This window comes from Camelus dromedarius, chromosome 2 (assembly GCF_036321535.1).
Source record: "Camelus dromedarius isolate mCamDro1 chromosome 2, mCamDro1.pat, whole genome shotgun sequence".
Taxonomy (NCBI): domain Eukaryota; kingdom Metazoa; phylum Chordata; class Mammalia; order Artiodactyla; family Camelidae; genus Camelus; species Camelus dromedarius.
The window spans coordinates 85150316-85178213 of record NC_087437.1 but is presented as its reverse complement, the minus strand read 5'-3'; the positions used below and the strand labels follow the sequence as shown (position 1 = coordinate 85178213).

General features: G+C 33.0%; 1 long non-coding RNA gene across 7 annotated transcripts in view; it reads right to left on the bottom strand.

Moving 5' to 3' along the window:
- LOC135323329 (uncharacterized) overlaps positions 1-27898 on the bottom strand; it is a 430798-nt gene that overhangs the window by 159175 nt on the left and 243725 nt on the right. For 6 of the 7 annotated variants that reach the window (XR_010384767.1, XR_010384770.1, XR_010384765.1 and 3 more), the window contains one exon: positions 23793-23899. The exons of the other annotated variant lie outside the window; for it this stretch is intronic. This is a non-coding gene — a long non-coding RNA (uncharacterized LOC135323329). The remainder of the gene's footprint in view (positions 1-23792; positions 23900-27898) is intronic. 7 annotated transcript variants of the gene reach the window in all.

Sequence of the window (27898 nt, the reverse complement as noted above, 5' to 3'; positions counted from 1 at the left end):
CATTCAGACTACTGAAGAATACACAGAATAAGGACTTCTTAGATATTAGAAAGGAAGAGAATTCAGATACGGAAATGGTTGCATCAACTAGGAAAATAAACTGATTTGCAACATTTTCTGCAAGATCCCTTTATCACTTGTATGTGAAATATGCCCTGTTTTAATCATTAACAAGATTAATTTGGCAAAAATGTCTTGGGTATTTACTACTTGCTAAGTACATGCAAGCAATAATTTTTGCCAAAAGGGAATTTAGAATATATTTTAAAAATTATAATATAATAATTATTGCTATATAGATGAAATAACACAATTAAATAAGTCTCATATAATGTCTGGGAAAGGAGGTGTGGATGATGGAGAAGAGATGAAGGTCTAGCCTAGCACCACTCAACAGAAGTCAGAGGAGTCAAAAACACAAGTCACATACGTAACTTTACACTTTTCAATGGCCACGTTAAGAGTAAAAGTAAATAGTGAGATAAATTAATAAATTTTAATTAAATTACTAAGTTTTGAAGCCCAGTGTGTATTTTACAATCACAGCACATTTCAGTTCATACCAGACACATTCCAAATGCTTATGAGACACATGAGGCTAATGATTCTCATGTTGCGCAGGTCTGACCGCAAGTGGTAGAATGTATTCCTTCTGTTTGGCACATGGATAATAAGTGAGGCTTACTTTCCTGAGCTTTGTGATCAGTTTAGTTTCTAGCAAATAGCTGTTCCTCAAAGCTATGTTTTGTATGTATAAATGAATGACAAAAAAAGTGAATAAAGTGAATCAACAATGAAATATAATATCATAGGGTATCAAGAAATGGCAAATTAATTAGCATGGTACCTTTAAATATGTGTGATGAGCAAATAGGCACAGAAAGTCGAATGTATCATTAGAAATAAAATAAAAGGTTGTATGTATCATGATAAGGAGTTTGCATCTTATTCTAAAACTTTGGAAGACTCTGCAACAGGGGATTCTGTATTCATCATGACTCTCCAGAGAAACAGAACCAATAAGAGGCTGTTTCCATGTAATTACATAGAGTCTACATTATAAATATAAAATGCAATATATATAATGTAAAATCTCTTTTACATATACATACACATATATGTATTATGAGAGAGAGAGAGAGAGAGGAAAAAGGAAAGGGAAAGGGAAATGGAAAGATTTTTTTAAAGGAGTTGATTCATTGTTGAGGCTGACAAGTCCAAGATCTTCAAGGGAGGCTGGTAGGATGGAGAGTTGATATTACCCCTTCTATGGAGAGTATGTTCTGGGAAAAGAACTAGATCCACCCCATAACTGGTTTACCAAATCCAAGCATATAAATAGAAGCTACCATATAAATTTACATTGCAGGCTACTGATATTTTACAGAGCCTCTATAATTCATTTTTTAAAAAGTACAGTTGGGATAATTGTGATGCACAGAAAATTCTAAAATGAAAATAATCAGAGCAGTGTCTATATATCACCAATTACACAACAGGGTTGTTAAATATGAGGACTGTATTAATTTGTGTTGTATGAATAATTAGGCACACCTCTTTCATTACTATAGATGTGTTTTAAAATTATATATGTTTTATTTTATACTGACAAGACTTTGTCTCTTTGCCTAGCACAAATCAAACCAATTGCAACATGCAGCTTTCAATCAATTACCTTTGCAGTTTCCAGAAAGTTGTAGCAGAATTCATATGCCATTAAATAATTCTAAAATAACTCTTAATTGAGCTGCAGGGACTCATTCTAGACTGTAAGGCTACCATGAGCATGAGACTATAATGATTCATTTTTTGCCCACAACTTAAATAGTTTCAACAAATTATTAACTTAAAAAAATCTGCCAAGAAATAAAATTCTAATAAAACTGTAACAATTAATGTTTAAAAATGATTTAACATTTAACAAGATATAACAAAAGTTCTCTCCACTAAATTTGTTAACAAAAATTCCTTCCTTCCACAGTTTATGGGTTCATTGAAATTGTGACTTGAAATTTATTAACTACACCCTGGGATTAATTTTGGCACTTTTAGAAAACATATTAATTTTTTAGGCCTCTGGGCTACCATTCGGTAAATTGATGCTTTTGTGTATTAAATGGTACCTAAATCATTATAGTACTATCTTATCTCTTATGTTAACCCTGAACTTTTCAACTATTAAAGATAAATATAGCTGAGGGTATTTTAGGTTGAACTATCAAATAAAAGGCTAATGATGGACAGAGATTGATGGATCCCTGAGAGTCAGGCCGGTTTGCCTTTTCTGATAACTCAAACAGGATGTACTGTCAAATCTCTATGGAGATGATTAGAAACATTCGCTTCACTGGCACAGAAAGAAGATTCTCTTCCTACCTTATTTTCTGTCCTAAGTATTCTATGGTCTACCATCTGCTTTCCATGTATTTTCTGCAAAGTTAACATGAAGAGTTTTCATACTTTTTATCTTTTCTATTCAGTGTATTTAAAATTTCTTTATTTTTCTGTCATTATTTTAATATTGCCATTTTACCTTAATATGTTCTAAACTTAAATATTTTCTAAGTGACAGGTCACTAGTACGGCAACCTTGAACAACTCTCATCCCAACCTCCACCACATTTTCTAAACATACTGCCAATTCCTCTTGTTGTCTGCTCCTCCAAATAATTTCCTAGGCCATCCAACACACATCATATATTGCATGCACATAAAATGTATTTTATATACATGTGCTCCTTAGGAGACATGCATTATTGATGTATGTGGTGTGTCTTTATAAAAATGTATCATAAACTCTGTTTTTTTATTCATAAACTAAATGACCTATCCTTATTAGTAGACAGGTATTCTATTAAATTTTTTAACTAAACAAAAGTTTCGTGAGGATAAACTATATTTCATTTCTCCATTACCTTATAGGTGGATATTTGAATTAGTTGGATTTTTTTTAGATGCAACTTAAACGTACAGGAAGATAATTATTATCTTACATGACAAGAAATATGGAGGTCATATGTTTTCAAAGATCGGTAAACCAGGAACACTGTTAAATCATCAAATCCCCAAATTACTTTCCGTATCTGTGCTTAGCCATTATCACCATTTTGAAAGTCCCCTCATGATTATAAGATAATGCAATTATGCCTGCCAACACCCCCTCACATAGCCACGTTCATAGGTAGAAAAAAGCAAGCCATTTACATACGGCCAAAATTCAAGTCAAGGACTCTTTTCTCAGAACACTGTGAGGTTGAATTTTATGGGTCGATTTGACTGGACTAAGGTATGCCCAGACAGCTGATAAAACATAATTTCTGGGTGTGACTGTGTCTCTAGAAGCGATTAGCATTTGAATTAATATAATTACAATGTGTCAAAGTAGGTTCATCAGTTGTAACAAACTACCAGGGCAGCGGGTATATGGGAGGTCTCTGTACCTTCTCCTCAGTTTTGTTGCGCCCAAGACTGTTCTAAAACAAAGTCTTAAAAACACACAGAAAAGAGAGAGAAGAATGAGCTACTACAAAACCATTGAGGAACTTTAAAAGCATAATGATACCTCAAAGAACTTAATTTGAAAAATCTGTATGCTGTGTGATTCCAACTATATGACATTCTGGAAAGAGCAAAACTGTGGAGGCAGTAAAGGGGTTTGAGGCAAGGGAAAAAGAGATGATAGGTGAGGCACAGGGGATTTTTAAGACAATGAAACTGTTCTGTGTGATATTGTAATGGTCATTACACATTTGTCAAAACTTACAGACTGTACAGCACCAAGAGTGAACTTTCACATAAACTATGAACTTTTGATGATAACAACGCCTCAATGTAGGTGCATCAATTGTAACAAAGGTACCACTCTGGTGTAGCATGCTGAGAGTGGGGGAGGCTGTATGTTTGTAGGGACAGGAAATACACAGGAATTCTATAGTTCCCATTCATTTTTTTCTGTAAACTTAACATTGCTCTAAAAATGAAAGAATATTAATTTTAAAAAAGAAAATGGACTCACAGTAAATAGTATTTCTAAGAGCTGTATCAAAACAAAATCCTGGGACATTTGTTTCTTGAAAGCATGGATTCAGTATAGTGGCACAATTAGGAAAGAATTGTAGCTACCACATGAAAATAGAAACAAAACTTTTTTTTTTCTAATAGCCAATTTTTTTTTCTTTGTACTAATTAAAAAGAAATACACCATGCAGAAAAGTATAAAAGCAGAGGTTAACATTCTTCCTTTCTGTTATGAATCTGTTGTTTAAAGGTTAGGAGATACAACATTGTCTTACCTCCAGTGAACTATAATGGAAATACTGAAGGAAAAACATACATAAAGAAAATTATAATATTAAAATTCTAGAAAAATTAGAACAAATTCAACAAATATTAAGATATTTAAGGAGTCAGTAATTTTTTTCTGCAGTTACCAACAACAATTTTGAGGAACTATGAAAAGTCAATGAGTTCCTGAAACCTAAAAAGAAATTATACTATGTTTTACAAGGAAAATTTATAGAAAGCTCTATGGATAGATCGATAGATGTCAGATATAACTGTGGATACAGATACATAGATGAGATACATATGTAGATACATATGTAGATACAGGAACTGAAGATAGATTAGCATAACATTGAACCTTGAGAAGAAATTATAATAAAACATGACTCCAACTGCAGTCTTCCAGGCAAATGTAAGTCACTGGAGCAATTAGCAATATTCCGCAGTGAAATGGTACTAGCCTCAGCTGGTATCTTCTCATGTTAGACAGGTAAAGAGGTCAGGAAGACAAAGGGAAAGGAGAGAAACAATCTGTACTGATTTAAGTTTTTGATCTTATGCCATCATCTTATGAAATCATCCTTGATGAGCTAAGTTCCACTGTTGACCATTGCTAGTGGATGAGTGAATAATCCACTTTTTCCTCAATTTTTATAGTAGTTATCAATGGATATGCCTCAACTTTAATGGCCTAAATATATGAGGGAAATATTCAGAATAGAATTATCTTTAAAGGGAACAAAATGATTCTAAATGAATTTAAAATTGTGGTGAGAAAATGATGTCATCAAAAATTGAACAAAATTCTAAATGGAGAAGTGGAAGATATGTGTATCAGAGAAAAAATATATCAAAAGGTAAATACAGGTGTGAGCTTGTTGGAAAAAGAAAATATACAGCAACTGTAAAAAATGACAAGTAACAAGAATCAATCCTTTGATTCTGTTAAAAAAAAAAAAAACAGATACAATTAAAACGTAATTTTTCCTAAGCTTAAAAACATGTTTATTGAAATCATCACTGGTTCACATACTGAATAGACATAATTCACATAATTTTTTTGACTTTCTTTTAATTGAAGTATAGTCAGTTTACTATGTTGTTAATTTCTGATGCACAACATAGTGTTTCAGTTATAGATTTGTATATATACACATACACACATATATATTCCTTTTCATGTTCTTTTTCATTACAAGTTATTACAAGATATTGAATATAGTTCCCTGTGCTATACAGTAGAAAATTGTTTTGTCTATTTTTTATATAGTAATCAGCATCTGCAAATCCTGAACTCTTAATTTATCCCTCTACCCCCTCTTCCTCCCTGATAACCATAAGTTTGTTTTCTATGTCTGTGAGCCTGTTTATGTTTTGTAAGTAAGTTCATTTGTGTCATGTTTTAGATTCCACATATAAGTGATTATCATATGGTATTTTTCTTCCTCTTTATGACTTATTTCACTTACTATGACAATCTCCAGGTCAATCCATATTGCTGCAAATGGCATTATTTTAGTCTTTTTTATGGCTGAGCAGTATTCCTGTGTGTGTGTGTGTGTACCACAACTTTTTTATCCAATTATCTGTTGATAGACACTTAGGTTGCTTCCATGTCTTGGCTATTGTAAATCATGCTATGAACATTGTGGTGTATGTACCTTTTCGAGTTAGAGTTTCCTCCAGATATATGCCTAGGAGTGGGATTGATGGATTATATGGTAAATCTATTTTTAGATTTTTTATGGAACTTCCATACTGTTTTCCATAATGGCTGCACCAAACTACACTCCCAACAACAGTGTAGTAGGGTTACCCTTTCTCCACACCCTCTTCAGCATTTGTCATTTGTGGACATTTTTATGATGGCCATTCTGACTGGCGTGAGGTGATATTTCATTGTAATTTTGCATTTACATTTCTCTGATAATGAGTGATACTGAGCACTTTTTCACGTGCCTATTGGCCATTTGTATGTCTTCATTGGAGAAATGCTTGTTTAGGTCATCTGCCCATTTTTGGATTGGGTTGTTTGTTTTTTTTGTTATTAAGTAATATGAGCTGTTTGTATATTCTGGAAGTTAAGCCCTTATCAGTTGCATCATTTCAAATATTTCCTCCAACTCCATAGGTTTTTTTGTGTGTACAGTTTCCACAATTCTTAATCAGACATTATAAAAGCTACTTATAAATTTCTGAATATCAATAAGAACATCACTTCTTCAATATTTTATTTAAAATAATACTTTATCCCACTAATATTGAAAACTACTTTAATAATTGTATACTTTCATTATGACAGACTAACATAGTATGAAAATATATATTGCAGAGGGGCTACCTATAATTTCACAATATATGACCTTACTTTTCTGATTTTACTTAGGTTCAGTGATTTCAGGTTAGGATTAGATGTGCATGTGTGTCTCGGTTTTCCTTGCTTACTTCTGGACAAGCCAACTGCACATATTTAGTCACACTGGATACTGGATCCTCTGTAATAAATCTTCATTGGACAAGTGGATCACCCAAAATAAATCATCTGTGGGTGAGTGAAACAGCTTTGCTCAAACATCCATGGAAAAAGAGCTCATCCATCATAAATCAAAGATAGATAAGTGGATCAACCTTGATTTACTGCCTCTAACCATGACTATGGTTTTGCCTTACCTGAGATGTTCCATGATTTTGCAACAGCATACAGTTTAGAGAAATATGGAAGAGTTACTTCTCAAGTATTTCCTTTGAAAGTCTGTTTTTCAGTGAAGCAATTGTATTCATTGATATAATAAAATAAAGAGTAAAATAAGTTGCTAAATTTCATTCAGTCACATTAATTTAGCAATGTGATATAACATAAAAATAATTTTAGAATTATCAGAAACTGAGTCCATTAATCTCAGTAACTCCAATTATTAATGTAAACCTGAATAAATATTTCCTTTATCTGTAAAGTTACGGTGATAATAACCAGACTTATAGGTGTTGTGAGGAGTAAATTAAGAAATTCAATAAATATAAATTCACATTGTTCACATAGAGTATCTCTGCTGTTTCTGACACTGGAATATTAAATAAGACATACAACACACGATTCCTATTTTTCACAGAGTTGGAAGAAAAGTAAATTAATCACAAAATAGTATGATAGTACTTGGCCAAAGCTATGAATAGAGAATTAATTGAACAAATAGGGCAATTATGCTGTAGTCAATGGCAAAATTTCCCCCCAAAATTGACCATCAAGATGATTCTTAAAGTACATATTACATGAGCAACAGAGAGAAGGATAGGTAAAGATTAGTAAGTGTGAAAATATATTTTGTGGACTGTAAATATATGATCATATATATCTCTGTATATGAATACTTATGTATGCATGACAATAAATTAGCTCAGCAGTTTTAAACAGGGGTCTGAAATAAAAGGCCTTCTACAACTTTCTAAATACTATGGCTTTTATTCCGAGCCAATGGAGCATCACTGATGAATTTTATGGGAGGGATGATATTGCATTTGCTTATTAGGAAAAGCACTGTGGTAGACAGGGGAGAGTGGACTGAAAGAAATTAATTTAAATTCTTGTATACTACCACATAGTAGGATCTGTACTATTTATATACATTCAGAAAATATGAGGAAAGCGATAAGCCAGATGAGTGTGTATAGATAGTATACGTTAATGTGTAGTTTCTTTTACACTCTCCCCTTGTATCTATTTCACTATATATATATATATATACATATTCATACCTTTTACAGAAAAAATTGCTAGCCTTACTATTTAATGTGAAAAAAATTACTTTTTTTCATTTGTGTTCCATATAAATTATTGTTTTGTTTTGCATAGAAAAATATCAACATATCTTTTTAAAGATCAAGAACCTTTACATAACATATCTCACTCACAGTAAATATATCTATTGATGTGTAATTTCACTCCTGAATTCACCATGCATTGCTGTTGTAAAAACAAGTTTTCAAGCTTTTTGGCAATCGTATTAACCTATTTTTCAATTTTTTGCTTTTTTTCTTTATACTTTCAAAGTTTCTTTCATACTCTTTTTAATATTTCTTTATTTACAGAACATATTGCTCATGTATTACTCCTAAAAGGATGTTGGGTTTACTTAGGTTGATTTTATTTTAATCATCTTTCTCTAGAAAAGCACAAAGCATCTTATTTTACCATCTAGGTCAGGGTGTTTGTGCCATGTGGAATAAAAGAGAAAATTATGTTACTTTCTCCTAAAAATTTTAAGTTCTAGAGAAAGTCTGCTTTAAAGTTTTATTTTTGATTGTATCTTTTGTTTTTGTTCATGTGGTATCTCAAAGAATTATTGTTCTATAAGCAAAAATGATCATGCATATAATTCCTGTTCAAAAATTATAGACATGAATATTTTTACTTTTCTAAAGCACAACCAAAAACATTTTATAATATAGGTTTAATGAAATACATAATTTAATAATACAATAAATGTAAATATTACTCAGTATGTGTTTTTATACATTTTCTCATAGTATCTTCATCACAGGTATGATGAAGTGCTAAGAGATTTGCTTACACTGAGAAGTCTCTTTCTCAAGCAATTGATTTACTAGTGTAACAAAGTGAGTTAGATGATGTACTATTTGCCTAGATTTTAAAATGTAAAATTTTCATGTAAGCAGGAATGTATATCCTAGCTTAATTTTCCCCAAGCCTAAAATATTTCTTTTTCAGTTTAAGAATGTATATATTTTCTGCAGTCTCCTAGAGAATGATTTTATGATACGTATGAAATTTCTGGGGAAATAGTGAAATAATCAAAATATAACAGCAAATATCAGATGGCGCTAATAACAAAGTTCTATTGGTTATATCTGAACACGCCCTAATGTTTAATATTTTATTTTGATTATAAGGAAAGCTATACATAAGGAATATTTCCCATTCCCGTAAAGACCAGGATACCTGTGCTGGGAAAAATATGGAATATTAACTTAAGCGAAATATTCATTATAATTCTATAATGACTTCTTCAAGAGAGTACAACTGAAGCCCAACAAGTAATATTCAGGATTCCTCTTCTTCATACATTTAAAAAGGTATGGATTAAGCAGGCTGATCTTTGGATAATGTATATAATGTGCCTATAATGCAACAACTTCAAAAGTTCTTGTGACATAAAATGATTTCCTATTATGGTCAGTTACATATAATCACCAAGCTCAGATACCTTCATGAACAGTAAGGCAGAAGAGCCATCAGGTATGGCAATCTCCTCATCATTTTCTCAATAAAGTCAACTTCTAATTTCCTATATGTGATGTCAATTTCTGTGAGTTCGGTTACTGCTCATAGATGCAATGAACAAACATATCTTATCATATTATGTTATGTATCAGGTACACACAACACAAACTACATAATCACTAGAAACATGAAAATGGATAGGTAATCAATGCCTACATCTGTGAAGCTCTATTTCTTCTGCAAGGACTTCAGCCAGATTTTCTTATGTCTAGTTGCTAAACTTAGTTTCATAATCAAGATTTTAGTGGAAAAGAAATTTTTTTTTTTTTTTTTTTTTTTTTTTTTTTTTTTTTTTTTTAGTATTTATGGATGGATCCAAGCAGGAGCTAGGTAGAAATGCACTGGAGTTCTGGAATTTAGTTCTAAAAACTCTGTCATTCCCCTACTCACTGCTCTCTAAAATAAAGCCTTCTCACTTGTAGAGAATTAATTGCTTGCCCCCTAAATGCCAGGGCATTTCCCCATCAGAGTAATTTATTGCAAACCAGTCAGATCTCTGTAACTCATTCTTCTGGGTATCAAGTCCTCAGAATAGTCTTCACCTGTATAAGAAGGAGACTATTCTGTGTAATGTGCATTTGTCAATTATTAGTGTAAAACATCATCATACCATTTACCATATTTCCCACAATGAGGCTGCATTTTCAATGGCCTAACTTGCTATGATATTTCTTGTAGTAATATAACTTTTACAATGTTCCACATCCAACATTAGAGTGAATTATTTTTCAGGTCTCCCTACTCACTTCCCAAATTAATGACAATTTGATGATACATGAGTTTCATTGCCTTTTTGTTCTTAGATACTGTAGGGAGATTTCTCAGCGAGTCTTTTCTACTTTCTGGGTCTTTTATTCTTAATTTTCTTATTGCAGTATATTTTCTACATTTCTTGTCCATACCCTTGAACTTTGCTGATGAAGTATTTTATTTTCCCCATTTTCCTTGAGAAGTTTTACAGCACACTCTGACCAGGCCTTCTATATTTCTTCCTCTTCTCTTTTTCTACTGTCAACACTCCAATCCAACCTGAAAACTACAACCAAACTAATTTTCACCATGCCTTTCTCCTTCTCATAGATCATACAAAGTTAGCTCAACTATCCCTCTACTTAGACTGCTTTTCAAGCCACCTCTCTTGTTTGTTTTGACAATGACCTTTGCCTCTTACTTGGGCACCTTGTATACTTAGTAAGCCTCATTCTACAGAGAATATGGTCTTCCAAGATTTATACTCAATTTTATTGGGTTATAAAAAAAGACTCATCATGGAAAACAAACCAATAATAACAATAACCTATTTTTACAGCAGCAGTTCTTAAGTCTTAGTGTGCATAAGGATCACATTACCGAAGTGTTAAAAATGCACATTTGATTTTTCACTCCTAGATATTCTGATTGAATAGGAGAGGTTGGAAACCAGGGATACACATTATAGCAGAAATCCTAGTATATTTTGCTACAGATGGTCTGAGACAATGTAGTGATATCCCAATAGCTGGAGCTCCTGAGAATATTTAGGTTTTTTTTCCTCTAGAAATTATACTCAGCATCTTTTTTGAAATTATTCCTACCATGTTTGGTCTAGAGGGGGTCTAAGAAAGATATTTTTATTTCAGTGTCCAGGGAGTAAAATTCACCTGCAACTGTGGATGGGTAAATTTAATTTACTCTTTCATTCACAATCTAATTCCTCCAAAAATATTTTTATTGTGTTAATTCTTATAAATGGTATAAATACTTTCTCACCATTTATAAGTATATTGTCAGTATCTTCTATGGCATTACCATCTTCTCTCTCTGAACTAGCAATGAACATGACTACCTATCCCAGATGTTTGATGTCAATTTGTGGATCAGGCAGAAAAATACCATTTGGTGCCTGAGGGAAACCAACCAATATGGTGGTCCTAAAATACCTTCAGGATTTTGAAAGATAGAAATTGTTTGTAAATACTAGAAATAAATTCTTAGACTCTTTATTTTAAATTAAGAAAGTATTAAATAATTATAAAATGCAATATCATGTTTCCTAAAAAATATATATAAATATGTATAGTCTACCTTAACCCATTTCTGTCAAAAACTGTAAGTTGTGAAATGAATAATCTTAAGAAAAGAAATATTTAATGTTATTATTTCCTGTTACCTTTTTCATTATGAATATCCCAAGTTAATTACAGCAACAATATTCCACTTTTATTTTATGCATAGTACTTTAGGAAAACTTCCAGATAGACTGTTAATTTCAAGATAAAGAAAAATTCCTTATCCTGGTAGCTATTAACATTATGTGATATGGCAGTAACTCAACTTTAAAGTTTAAGGAATAAACACTCTCCCACCCTCAATAATATTGCACAGTGGAATGATCAAACTACCACCTGCTCTGATTAGTGGGAAATTTTCCTTCTCTTCTAGAATTCCTGTCTGTTTTACATCCAGGTGTTTACTAATGGTTGACATGCTGCTCTGTCACAGTGCTAAGATACTCTTTCCTGAGGTTTAGAAGCAAAACAAGTGTGGTTACTTATTTGTTAAAACGAGCTGCCTTGCAGACATAGGTGTAAAATGGACATAGGAAAGAGGAAAGATTTCTGCACTTCTCCCATGCACAGGTGTTATGGCCAAAGAACTGTCTCTGGAAGAACAAATGACTCAGTCCTTGTATTTGTATGCAGCTGAATGTCTCATGTTCATGCTGATCCGGACTCCAAAATACTGTTAGAGCTCCTCATACGCATTTACATGGAAAAACTATTTTCACGTGGGCAGATACTGATGTTTGCCACCTCATGTATTCAGAAATATTCTGTGATCACTTTGCCCAGTCCATCCCAGGGCAGACCCAGTGCTTCAATTTCTTTTTACCAGATGATGATTTTGTTTGAAATTAATTTCCTGTCCCTGACTGTGTATATGTCTTTCTCTGGTTATTTGAATCTTGGAAACAAGAAACTAGTACTTCTCCAAGGACTTTATCTACATCTTTCCCCTCCTCCTTTTCCATCTTTCAATTCAACACAGTCATAGTATTTTTTTTGAGAAAATACAGGGAATATTTTAAGCCATAATTCACCAAACACATAATTGAAGTGCATTTTCAGAATGTGTTTTGACCAGCTTACTATATATTTTCTATATCATGATAATGTTCAAATTCATATATTAAAACCTATTTTCTATCCTGAGCAACATGCAATCATTTCCAACTGTTCACCACTCATATTTACTTATATACATACATATATATATATACACACATACATATATATATCTATATCTCAATTCCTCAAACCCATCTGTAGAAGTTTTTCATAGACCAGCAGAAGACATCAAGACGATGTAGTAGAAGGATGCAGAACTCACCTCCCACCACAAACACATCAAAAATGTGGAACAATCCTCACTAAAAACTAACTGGAGATTGGCAGAAGTAAAATCGTCACTATTCACAGATGACGTGATAACATATAGAGAAACCAGAAAGTCTCTACCAAGAAACTATTAGAACTAACAAACAAATTCAGTAAAGTTACAAATGTGTGGGTTCTGGCCGGTAGAAGTCCCACCGAGTCGGAATGAATTACTCAAGACTCTATGGAAAAGTCAAGAGAGCAAGAGGGAGTTGGGAGCCAACTTCACGAGCCTCTCAAATCTCTTGTATTTATTGAGTATAGTCAAAGGAGGAATGCAGGAATTTAGGGAAGGACAGGGTGGGATCACAATGAGTACAAAGGCTTTGTTTATTGTTGGTGTTTGGCTCAAGGTCAGAAGACCCTTTTTGGTGAATCATGTTCGTGTTGAGCCTTTCAGCTTATCAGGGTGGAACGTATGAGAATCATTTGCTTAACAACTTGGACTCAGGTGGCTGTGCCTGTCTTAGGTTGCCCCCTCAGGGGATCTTACCTGTCTTTGGCTAACCAGCCTTCTCACCTCTGAGTCTGCAGCTCTCAAGGCTGTTTTGGGATAGAAGACTAACAGCAGGCACACCCAGCGTTTATAGCCAGGGGCCAGGGTCATGGCAAAAACCTCAAGGCAGTTACTAAGCACATCTTCTTTAAGGAGATAAGCGGCTGGGATCTGTTACAATTTGTTAACCCAATCAAGGGCTCCCACACAAATGCAAGATTAATATACAGAAATCTGTTGCTTTTCTATGCACTATAATGAACTATCAGAAAGACAAAGCAAGAAAGCAATGCCATTTAAAATTGCATCATAAAGAATAAAATACCTCGGAATAAACTTAACCAAGGAGATAAGATATCTATACTTTGAAAGCTATAAAATATTGATGAAGGAAATTGAAGATGATACAAAAATGGAACATTTCCCTTGTTCTTGGATTGGAAGAATTAATATTATTAAAGTGTCCACACTACCTAAAGCATTCTAGAGATTTAATATCATCTCTATCAAAATTTCCATGATATTTTTCACAGAAATAGAACAATAACCTAAAATTTATATGGAACTCCAAAAGACCTAGAATTGCCAAAGCACTCTTGAGAGAGAAGAACAAAGCAGGGGGTACCCTGATTTCAGACTATGCTACAAAACTACAGTAACAAAAACAGCTTGGTATTTGTACAAAAACAGACACACACATCAATGCAATAGAATAGAGAGCCCAGAAATAAACCAACATATTTATGGTCAATTAATCTACAACAATGGAGGGAAGAATATACAATGGAGAAAAGATAGCTTCTCCAATAAATGGTGCTGGGGAAACAGGACAACTACATATAAAAGAATGAAATTAGAACATTCTCTAACACCATATACAAAAATAAACTCAAAATGGACTAAAGACTTAAATGTAAGACCAGAAACCAAAAAAACCCTAGAAGAAATCCTAGGTGGAACACTTTTTGACATATATTGTAGCAATATTTTGTTTTGGATCTGTCTCCTAAAGCAAAGGCAATAAAAAGAAAAATAAACAAATGGAACCTAATTGAACCTAACTTTTGCAAATCAAAGGAAACTATCAACCAAACAAAAATACAATCTATGGAATGGAAGAAAATATTTGCAAATGATATGACTGATAAGGGATTAATATCCAAAGTAAAAATGTAGCTCACACAAATCTATTAAAAAAAAACAACACAATTTAAAAATGGGTAAAAGTCCTGAATAGTCATTTTTCCAAAGAAAGTATACAGATAGTCAAAATGCCCATGAAAAGATGCTCAACATGGCTAAATAACATTTGGGGTAATGCAAATCAAAACCACAGTGAGATCTCACCTCACATCTGTCAGAATGGCTATCATCAAAACGTTTACAAATAACAAAGTTGGCAAGGATGTGGAGTAAAGGTAACCTTTGTATATTGTTGATGGGGATGTAAATTGTTACAGCTACTGAGGAACAGTATGGAGGTTCCTCAACAAACTTAAAATAGAACTACCATATGATCCAGCAGTTTCACTCCAGGGTATATATCCCAAGAAAACAAAACAACAACAAAAAACCCCACTAATTTGAAAAGATACAAGTATCCCAATGTTCATAGCAGTATAATTTATAATAGCCAAGATATGGAAGCAACCTAAGTGTCTGACAGCAGACAAATGAACAAAGAACATATGGCAAATATACGTGTGTGTGTATATATATGCATATATAAATATAAATATAATGAAATATTACTCAGCCATAAAAAGAGTAAAATTCTACCATTTGTAAGAATGTGGTGGACCTAGAGGATATTATGTTTAGTGAAATAAGTCAGAGAGAGAAAGACAAAAACTCTACATTATATGTAGACTCTAAAAGATAAAACAAATGTATATAACAAAACAGAACTGATTCACAAATATAGAGAAAAACTAGTGGTTACCAGTGGGTGGAGGAAAGGGTGGAAGGGCAAGATAGGGGTAGGGTATCAAGAGATACAAACAACTATGTATAAAATAAATAAGCATCAAGAATATACTGTACACATAGAGAAATATAGCTATATTTATATATAGTTGTAATAACTTTAAATGGATTATAATCTATAAAAATGTTGAATCTCCATGCTGTACACCTGAAACTAATATAATGTTACAAATAAACTATACTTCAGTTAAAAGTCAACATCCAACACTCAAAAAAACTTTTTCATAAACTACCTTCTAAATACGTTTATCTTTTTTATATTTTCCATTTAGAATCTAACATGATCTCTCTCACACAGAAAAATTGAGTTTTCTTTGCTTCACTCTTTGCTCTCAAGTCCAGGACATTATTATTACCCCAAAACTTGTTTCTCTCCTATTCAAAGAATTCTTTAAGTTTATCATTACTTCTTGTCCCAACCCTTATTGTATCTTCCTCTGATTACTTAAAAAACTATGTACATTCAAGCATTTGCTTAAACTTGCTCCTTTGATTCTATTATGTTATTTCTTATTCTGCATCTAGAAGCTCATTCACTTTTTGGGTCAAAGTTAAATATCATATTTAGCAGAATAAAATTTGCCTCCCTATAGTTTGGTGCCAAAGGAGCATCAGAATATTGTATTATAGTCCATTATTTATATGAGTGTCTTCTACATTAAGCTGTGAACTTCTTGAAGGCCGATAAAATGTCTTCCATTTTTATAACAATTCACCTGAGAGGGTCACAATTTCAGAGTTCCAAGTTACTTTCTGTACTGTGATAAAAGCATTAGGGAAAGGGGGTCTAAGAATGCCTGAATTCAGCCTGCCAGTTATATCAGCTTTCAAGAGGGCTTCCAAGGGAAATCTACACATAAGAGGGAATCTCTGAATGGAAATCAAACACCATTTAATTTATAGCATTGAAAATTAGCAGTGATACTTTCTACTTGTGAAACAGGGACTGGTTGATAGATTACCTAGACTCTAACTAATCAGGTTCCTTCTCCCAAAGGTTAGAGGAGCTAAGAAGTAGTGTAGTTAAGCAGGCCAGGGCAGCAGAGGAAAGTGAAAAGTTCTCCTTCTCCTGGTATTAATAAGTATTCATATGGCATTGAGTCAAGCATTGTATCTATATTTAGTTCAGAGACTTCATATTTAGAGACTTCATAAATAGATAACACCGATTTTACAAACTCTATCCAACAGCATAGACGAAGAAACTTAAAATAATTCATGACATCTAGCTTCCTCCCTTGTCCTTCAAGTATTTCCATTAATGAACAAAGCTTTTGAGCATTTCATATATTTGAAGGCTAATCAAGATAATTTAATTATATGCCATCTCATTGATACACTGCAACACAGAGCACAGCTGTCAAAATGGCACTGAGAAGGTCCTAAGTGAAGGCTACTTCTATACTGAAATACAATGTTTCCAGAATATCCTACATAAAACCAAGTACTGAGGTAGAAGATCCTTGCTCCTTCTTTGGATACAATTCAATATCCTATGGGATGATTTTAATATTTGAAAGGTTTTTTTTTTAATAATGTAAGTAGTACTTACGAATATTTACAAAACCAAAATCCACAGACAACAGTGCATAGATGTTATGAAGAAAATGGCTAAACTATTACTTAAGCAAGTTTTAAATATGATGATTAATCCATTTTTAACTGGCTTATTAATTTCTATTATTTTATATCTAAAGAGATAAACAGCATGGAGAAAATAAAGATGTCTCAAGTAAAAATAAATCATAAACATGTACAATAAAATTAGCATGGGTAAGAAGTAAAAAAACATAAGATTTGAAATTATATCCAATATGGTACAGGCACCAGAATTCCTTGCTCTTCACTTTCTTCATTTTGATTTTGAAAGATTAATTTTTCAAAAAAGTTATTCTGATTATCTCATAAGACAATTAAGTTAATAAATGAAAATAAATTTAAGAAAATTATCGAAAATCTCAACATGTTGCCAAATGCAAGTGACTGATATTCATTATCAAGACCTAGAGTTCTATTTTCATTTAGGGGTTTGGGAGTATAATTTGCTCTTAACAATTGGAAGAATCCTATTTTTTTAACTTATAAGTAAACTGTAACTTTTGCTTGTTCACCAAAGTCTGAGGACACCCACAGCAGTGTTTCAAACTCATTACCTTAATATTAGATTGTATAAGAAAATGTCACTGAGAACCAGGACTTCAGTGTTAACTTGCTGTTTCTTTTTCGCCAAGGGATAGCCTTATACACGTGTGAAGTCTGTCCCTAAAACTCTTCCTCTGGAGGCAAATGTTTCACTCTAATATACTGTGGCCTTCCAGCACTAAAATTCTCACTGTGTGTCATCCTTAGCTGGGCTCTAGCTAATCTGCCCTATTCCTCTGACCTTACCTTCACATCTTTCCTCACTCATTTCCCAGCTGTCACCCCAGGCTTATTTCTGCTCCTCAAAAACACTGAGCATGTTCTCACCTCGGGGCTAGTTTGAGCGCACTGCTCTCAACACTTTGTATGGCTTGTTCCTTGATTTCACATAAGTTTGAGTTCAAATGTCACTTCCACAGAAGGGACTTTACTGATAGAAATACCTGAAGAATTTTCCTGACTCTCAAAATCCCCAAGTCACTTTCTATCACATCTTCACATTATTTTTTATTTATATTTATATTATTTATATTTCCCTTTATTTTATTTAGTGCTTTGGAAATTAATGGATTTGTTTATTCATTTAAGAGTTTAATGTCTGTATCTCCCCATAGACCAGACATATTATAAAAGGAGATATTTTCTATTGGATTCTGTTATCTCCCCAGTATTTGAAACAAACCCTGGCATATGAGTGCTAAACAGACACATGCATGCACGTTGTGCGCACACACACACACACACACAATGTTGTGCTGGAGCTGAGTTGCAATGATTCACAAGATTCAATTTTGCAAAACATCTTTTCCTAACTCTGAGGTCTGCAGCATTACACTGGTAGCTTGAAATTGGCCAAGTGGGAGCATTTCCTCCACACAAATCAGCTAACACTACAAATCAGGGTTTTTTTTCCTTCTTCTTTCTGGAATCTGTTTTTAAACATTTAGTAGTCTATCTATGAATAATAGAATAAAAAGGTAACAAAATTCCTTTCTTATAACTTAGATCTCGAGTGAGGAAAATACATATGAAAAGAAGCTTCATTCTTTCTGTTTGCAATTCCAGTGTGGTGAAAAAAAAATGAGAAAACAAAAACTGTGCCTCTAAGCCACTGATGAAAAGAGCAGCAGAAGACACCAATAGGAAATAATCCATCTCATTGTGAGTTGATGCCAAATAATTCTGAACAATAACCCATACTCCTGACTATGCATAATTGACCCGTGCATTCTGATAGTATGTCAAGCTGAAGAAATTTCCCTCCACCTTTCTAGGTCCTTCTGGCTGGTCTCAGAATAAAACTGACATGAGAAAAATTAACAGGCAAAAATCAAATAAAAGTTTAATAACATGTATACATGGGAGAGACCTGGATTTGAGTAACTCACCAAAATGGCAAAAGTGCTCACCTTACATACGATCTTCAGATGAAGACAAAAGAGGATGCTGAGGTAGTGGTTTGGGACTTTAAAGGAGAGGAAGGAAATTCACATGGAGGTGGAAAAGCATATGTTTGGTTAACTGATATTGGCTGGGTCTTTGCCGTGGACTTTGATCTCCAGGCCCTCCTGAGTTTCCCCACCACATCTAGCATATTCCTTGCAGATATCTCTGGGGTAGTTCTATTCTGGGAACAGCTAAGTGGGAGGTGAAAAAAAAACCCACTTCCTGAGTTTTTAATTTCTTAAAAATAATCAACCGAAATTAATGCTCATACCTGTTGACCAAAAAAAAAAAATGTTCAGAAGTCTGCTAATATGAAAACAGTTTAATTGAGGCTTTAAGAATTGCAATTCAGGAGACACAGATTCTGGTAAAACTGAGTGTTCCAAGGAAGAGGAAGAGTCAGAGGCATATAGACACGAAAGCCACAAGAATTGTTAAAGTTGCCTGGCTGTGACTGATCAGGAAATATTTGTCCTTAAAAGAATCATAAGTCGTTTTAAGGCAAGTGTCCTGGCAGATGTTCTGGATGCCACTGTTAGTACAGTAAGTGGTCAAGAGGTCAGATTCCATCCACGCTGAGACATGCATAAGTCACACTTCCTTAATGGCCTCCTGCCACCCGTTTGAGAGCTCTCTTAGCAATAACTCTATTCTAGTTTTCTTTCTGCGTGCCAAACAGATGCATTTTGGAGTGGCAAATTTTGCTCCCCTACTTCAATTTCTAAATTATGATCACAAAAACTGTTTGACAATTAACTTTTTCTAGTCATACATAATATGCTAATATGCCCATTTATCTTCAAGCATCCCTTTCTAATGTAAAGATGCAACAGGAGCTAAATTTCATACTTCTTTGATCTCAAAATACAAGCACAACTTTTAGGCATCTTATTAACTGAAGACGGTGTGGCTTTTCAATGGTAAAACAACACTCTAGGTTGACTATTGCAGAATTTCAGTACAACTGAAGATAATATCTGTCATTATGAATACAGGTAATTACTGCAAGAAATGACTCTTTACTGATTGTGGTGTTGCAATATGGGGGAATCTACTAGAGGGAAGTACTGAGTAGTTATCATTAATTGTATATTTATTATGCTGGGCATCACAGTGTGTTTTGTATCTTGTTTTTGAGGGGAGAGTAATTAGGTTGTTATTACTATTATTATTATTATTATTTTATTTTTAATGAAGGTACTGGGGTTGAATCCAGGACCTCATGCATGCTAATCATGCACTCTACCACTTTTAAGCTATATCATCCTCTCCTGTTTTGTATTTATTTATTTATATATAGAATCAATTCAATAACAGTATAAGTTGTTTTCATTATTTCAATTTTAAAGACAATAAAATGGGTAATTAAATAAAAATTCCCATTATTACACTCAGAAAATAAATGTAAGTAAAAGAGATAGAATTCAAATCCAGGTGGTCTAATTCTAGATTTTATAGGATTGCATATATGAGGTCTCAAATATACTGCCATTCCACAAAAATTAGTCACCGACAGCTCAGAGGATTTGAGATATGCAAAAGGCGGAAGAATTAATACATTCCTACGGAAACCTCGTTCTCTAAACTGGGAAATAGGGCATATGTAAATACAGATACAGCTATGTATGTTTTTCATCTTCCTTTATTTGGCCTCCTTATGCTACAATACTACCTGCAGAGTAATGTGGAGCACACCCTTGCTTCTGGTTACTCAGAAATGATAGCTATATTATACTAAGTTTCCTTATCTTGACATGCTGTTTTCATTATGCCACTTTGGGATGTGATGAATCAATTCTAACCATGTACCTTTTTTATACAGACTCATAAAACTTCAGTACTGTGGCATAAATACAGCCCTCTTAGCATTTTTGGCATGAAGGTAAGGAAATAAATGTATCAAGTTCAGCTCTCAATACACCATGAATTGCTACACTTCTTTTCAAAAATTTTTTTCATTTCTGAAATTGGGTATAGGGTCTGGTAGAAAAGGGAGAGCACAGATTGTGAGAAAAATGGGAAGGCACAACTGATAAATTGCCTCCTATGAGCAAAGTCTTGAAAGAGTAGATACAGGTGACAGGGTAAGGACATACATAATAAAACCATCTATTTAGGTTTACCATTTGTGCCAGGTAGTACAGAAGGTGAATTCCAAAAAATAAGTTGAAAACAAACTATATTTAAGGATTCTGTGTGTGCGTGTTTTCAGGCAGTTGTCTCTGCTGTTAATCATTCTGAGGAATAATTTTCTTAATTGATAAAGTGAGTTGTTCATTTTGCTTAAGGAAAACAGAAAGAAAGTACAGAATTTGAGTCACACTTAGAATGCTGGATTAAGTGATAAGATTACTTATGAATATTTTAAAGGATTTTGTGTAGATTTCTATATTTATCAAAGGAGTAACTAGATTACATAATAGCATTATACCATTTTTCTGAGCTAGGACACAATGGAAACTTTGCATAAAAGCCATACATTAACAGATTTTAAGAAAAAAGTATTCCGGGTAGCAGAAAAAAAGATACACAGTCTTGGTATTAATATGTATGAAAAGTGGAATAAATAATAAATTTGAATTTGTCACATCTCTCACTAAAAATTTACCCTACGTTAATTGAAAAATAAAAAATAATGTGCTCACATGAGTGGGCTCCCCCATCATACTACCAAGGACCCCCCCACCCCAAACAAAAAAAAAGAAAAGTAAAAAATAATGATCATTTATTCCAACATTCTTCACTTCATTATGGTCTTTGGTATTGTTGTTAAATAGTTTCAGAATATCCCCTAATATTAGGGATAGTCAATCTCTTCTGGTGGTGGAATTCAAATAAACTGCAAATTAAAGGAAAGAAGCTATTCTGTTGTATGATTATACACCAAAAATATCTCAGAGTTTGCATAATTTAATTTGCACATTAATTCCACTGCTCTCAATAAAGGGCTGATATAGAAAGTATTACCCCTCATTCCTTAAGCAGATATAAGATTTTTCTCCTTGAATATCTTTTTAAATAAGCATTTAATCTTAGAATAGTAGACTTATAGAAAAGATAATGCACATTTTCTATATACCCTATATCCAGTATCCACTATTATTAGAATCTAATATTAATATGATAAATTTGACACCATTTCTGAATTAATAAAGATGCATTATTATTAACTAAAGGTCATACTTTACTCAGATCTCCTTAGTTTTTACCAAATGTCTTTTTCTGGGTTCCAAAAACTCATCCAGAATACAACATTGTATTCAGTCATCATATCTTCTTAGGCTTCTTTTTGTTGTGACAGTTTTTCAGATTCCCCTAGTTTTGATGCCCTTGACAAATTTGATAAGTAATAGTAAGCTGTTTTGTAGAATGTCTCTCAATTAAGATTTGTTTCATATTTTTCTCATGATTATACTGGAGTTTTGGGTTTTAAAGATCAAGACCACAGAGGTAAAGTGCCATGCTCATCGCACCACATCAGGAAACACACTAACAACATGACTTAGCGTTCTTCATGTTGACTCTGATCACATTCCTGAGATAGTATTTGTTTGGTTTCTGTAAAGTAACTTTTCTTTCTTTTTCTATACGGCATTTTTAAAAAGAAAGTCAGTATGTGTAGCTTACTGACTTACTCTATACATACTTAAGGAGTGAGAAGTTACAAATGTCATTATACACGAAATTATACAGTGTATTTCCTTTTCAGACTGGAATCTTTTATATAACATTATGCATAAGATTCATTCATGTTTTTGTGTGTCTTGATAAGACACGTCTTTTCAGTCGCTCAATAGTAACTCATAGTATGAATATAGTTTGTTTACTCATAAACCTACTAAAAAACATGTATTGTCTTAATAGTGTTTTCACGAACAGAGATTTTTTTAATTTTCATAAAGTCCATTTTAACAATTTATTTTCTTTCATGGATCGTGCTATTTCGTCTAAAAACTTATCATCAAACCCAAGATCAACACCGTTTTCTCCTAGAAGTTTATGCATTTTACAATTTCTTCTGTGATGCATTTTGAGTTAAACTGTGTGGAAGGAATAAGGTCTGTGGCTAGATTTTCTCTCTTTTTTTTTATTTTTCCATATGTTTTCTTGAAAATTATTCATTATCCACTGACTTATTTTTGTGCTTTGTCACATTAATTAACTCTGTGTTAATCTGTTTCTAGGGTCTCTATCCTTTCCATTCTTTCATGTATGACCAATACTATACTGTCTAATATTGTTGTAGCTTCAAAATAAGTCTTGAAATCTGATAGGGTGAGTTCTTCAAATTTGGTTTCTTTTGACAATTTTCTGTTGTCTATTAGCTCCTTGGTTTCCATATAAATTTTAGAAGAATTTATCAGTATCTGTGAAAGAACTTGCTGGGATTTTGCTTGCTTTAAATCCAAATTGGGAAGAATTAACTCTTAACAATATTGAGCCTTTCAATACATGAACACAAAATATTTTCATTTATTTCGATATCTGATTACTATAATCAGTTTTGAAGTTTTCCACTTATAAACTCTACACTCATTTTGTTAGATTTATAGTATTTTATTTTGGGGGTGCGATTGTAAATCATATTGTTTTAATGTCAAATTCAAATTGTTCATTGCTAGTTTATAGGAAACTAATTGACTTTTAAAAGTGTATTGAGACATTGTAACTGACTATACTTCAATTAAAAAAAAAAAGAAAAAAGGAAAAAAAGCATACTGACCTTATATCCTATAGTCTTGTTCTACTTGCTTAGTTGCAGAAGCTTTTTTTGTTTCTCTGTTTGCTTTGTAGATTATGTGGTCTTTTCTACATAGATGATATGGTCATCTGCAAAGAAAAGCAGTTTTATTTCTTCCTTTTCAGTTTGGACACATTTATTTTTGTGTTTTATTGTACTAGCTAAGAATTCCAGCTTCTAATGTCGAATTGCAGTGGTGAGATAGGACATGCTTGGCTTTTTCCTGGTACCAAGATAAAACTTCCAATCTCTCACCATCAAGTATAAATCTTAGCTGTAGGATTTTGTAGGTATTCTCTATCAAGTTGAGGAGCTCTCCTTCTACTCATATTTGGTTAGAGTTTTTATCACAAGTGAGTGTTAAATTTTGTCAAATGATTATTCTGTTTCAATTCATAAGCCATGATGGGTTGCATTTTTAATGATGAACCTGTCTTGATTACTTTGAATAAATCCCCAAATAAATAAAATTCTCTGCTACTTTTCCATTAACTCACCCCAGCGCTTAAAAACTTTCAAGCCTTTTGTGTCAACAGAGGTGAGTTCAGTCTCTTTCCTCAATTGCAATAAAGTCTTCCTTGCCTGTTTAACTCCATTCAGTGCAATTTTTTTCTTTGACAGTATCAGATGCTTCAAACTCCTATAATATCCTTAGGTTTATCTTCCATATTGACTTCCTTATGTACTTATCCACAGAGAGAGTGACATTAGCTATAATCTACTCTTATTTATATATATATTGTAGCCCTATGGATGTTTTGGTGTTACTTTGAAGGGAAGAAAAGAACATTCTATAAATACGATTATATCTTAGTCACTATTACACCTGTGTTTGAGAGCGCTCTCCTTCACAAGTGTTTCCCCACAATTTTCCCCCTCTAATCTCTATTTTTTTGCATAGCTGCTGTATTTCCAATTTTTTTTTTCTGAAGTCATGTGAAGCCATGACTCCTGATGACTTTAGTGAGGCAGAAAGACTAGAAGAAGCTGGAGTTGGAAGAAGTGTCCCCCTACTCCAAGAGCAAATTTCAGAATATGCTGGCTAAGTTCCTTTGCACTGGAGAGTAGTCCTTTGCTACGGAGAAGTCTCTAGGCTTGTTTCAAAATGTTTACTCTTGGCTTCTCCCGCTAGAGCTGAAAGATTTGTCTCATGTATTCACTGTAAGAATCTCTTGGATAGTTCATGTAAGAATTTCTGAAAGAAAGCTCGAGAAAATGTTGGGAAAATCCTAACCCTGAATCCCCTGGAGTTTCTTCTCCTCAAGTTAGTCTAAACAGTGTAACAATTTCAAAATCTGTGTTACAACTGAATCCATTTTTGATGCTTCCCTTGTTTATACTGTTTGTTCTAACTTTTTAATATGCCTTGTAATTTTTTCTTGAATGTTGAATATCCTCTGTTGGAAATAAGAACTGAGGTAAATAAGGCCTTTCTTATAAATAAATATTAACAAATAGCCAATATTTATCTGGCTAGGACTTGTGTTACTGGCTAGGAGTGTTTTATTATGTTTGATAAACCTATAGATGCCTGAGATTTTATTTCCTTTTAGCGTCCTCACTTGGTATCCCCTATTGTTTTTGGGTCTCTGAGAACTTCTTCTAAAACAGAATTTGTACCTGATAGTTCTTTCCCTTATAGTTATTTAACCTGTAATCCACTGCTTTTAAACCAGAGGCCTATTGATATGGTTGTAAAATGTGAGAGGATGAAAAGGAGTTTGGATCAAAATGGCAGAAAAGAAGGATGTGAAGATCACTTCCTCTCACAAATACATCCCACATACATCTACACATGGAACAATTCTCACAGAATACCTACTGAACTCTGGTAGACGATCTCTTATAATCCAAACTACAAGAAATATACCACATAACTTGGTAGGATAAAAAAAGAAAAAGAATCAGGACAGAACTTGTGTCCCTGCAAGCTGTGAAAGAGGAAAGGTTCTCTCACCAGATAAAATAAATAATATAAAAATACTTTTCAGTGTTTAGTAACTGTGAAATAATTTTGTGTAGTCAAAAGATCAAACTAACAATGTGTATTAAATATTCTACTATTAGCTAATGAAAAGAATAGAGACACCAACACGTCATCTAGCAACTTAATGATTGTCTAACAACTTCCAGATTGTCCATTAAAATCAACTTGAAAAGCACTCTACTGTGCTAAATAATAAGTTTTAAATGTTTCTTTATACCACTACATTTTATGGTTTATAACCCCATATAAGTTTCTTGAAATTTGTGCATCAATTTAGCAAACACTAACTGCAGTATTGTAAGTTTTAGGTTTGAATAAAACCTAGGTTTCCAATGGACAAAAATGAAAGAATGTTATTTTTTATGTAGAAATATATTACATTTGAAATTTTGTATTTAAATGTGCCTTACACCTTTATTCTAGTTTAGCTTTTTATATCCAACATATACAAACATGCACAAATAAAATTCTCACACAAAATACATGCAATGTAATGAAAAAAATGCTTGTCAAAAATAACATTTTTGTTTCAAGTTCTATCCAACTAGTTCTCACTTTTTTTGTGCTTAAAAACACTCATATAAATCCAAGTTTAGCTTGGCATAAAGTTCTTCTCATATTTTATTTTTCCTGATTAATTTTCCACTGCTTCTTAGCAAGCACCAGAGGAACCAATTCTACTGGAGAATTGACCATTCCCTGACCACATCATGCCTTTTTAAGTCTTCAGACCTTTTCAAACACTTTCTCTCAACTGGCATACTTGTTTTCTCGTATCTCAAAGTTATCTTCCACATTCTTATCAAAAATTACTTCTTTGTCATCTTGTGATTCACTGTACATGAATCATATACTGCCATTAACCACAAAAGGAATTGAAACAGGATTGGGCATCCTTAATTTACTGTGGAATATTTCCAGTTAGAAAAATGTGAAAGTAGCTTCACATCCTCAGGAAAGAATTTCATGGTAGCACATCCATAATTAAAGTATTCAAGGACTCCTCAATGTACAAGTAGTCTCTTCAATCATCAACTTATAGATCAAAACACAATGAAAGGGAAACCTTGTTCCCCACACTGTTTTCTAATGATACATAGTTGATTAATCGTGAAATGAATTATTAATCAGAAATGAATGTATAGGAAAGTAAGTGAATAACCTCAGTCTGAAAATATATTATATTTACCTTTAGTTCATGAACATCCTTATGGACCTAGGAGGTTAACATTATATCAAGTCCTTAGCATCACAAAGATGTAGGATATCATCATATTTATATTATTTATTGTTTGATTCAAGCTTTGCTGCTTTTATCTGCTTATTTTTTCAATTCAGTTATTCACTTGATATTTATTTGCACAGCTACTATGTACAGAGCAGTGTATTCAGATTTTGTGGTATATTTGTTTAAAATGAACCCTATTTTCGCAGAGCTACATTCTAGTGAGTAGGGCAAACAGATAAGCAATGAACATAATGAATACATAAATTTTACAGTATGTAAAAGGAAGATAAGTGCTATAGAAAAACAGCATGGCAAAATAATTTGGAAATGTGGGGAGCAAATAACAGGTTATAATTTTAGATATAAGGGTTGAGAAAACTTTCATTGAGAAGTGACAGAGTTGTGGCTTTGTCTCAGGAAATACTGTTCCAAACAGGAGGGATGGCTAGTGAAAATGTCCCAAGACAAAGTAAATGTTCCACAACTTCTGGGAAGAGAAAGGAGGCAGTGAAGCAGGCTAGAAGCAAGCACAGATCACTAGGCAGAGAAGGGGGAGATGTAGTTAGAAAAAGGTTAGATCATACTGTGCCTTGAGAGTGGACTTTTTGAGTATTGCTTTAGACAGGATTACATAAATAGTTAAACATCATTGCTTTTAGAAATATTTGAACCTACAACAGGCATATTGTTTACAATTTTGAATATATAAATGTATGTGTGTACACTTGTAAACTTGCACAGTTGAACACTTTTTGCTAATGATTCTTTTTTACATATAAAAGTACAAAATCTAGGACAGCTTAAAGGACATATTAGATAGCGGGTATAACTTCTGTAATACAATCTTAACTTGTTCCATACATAAATATTATT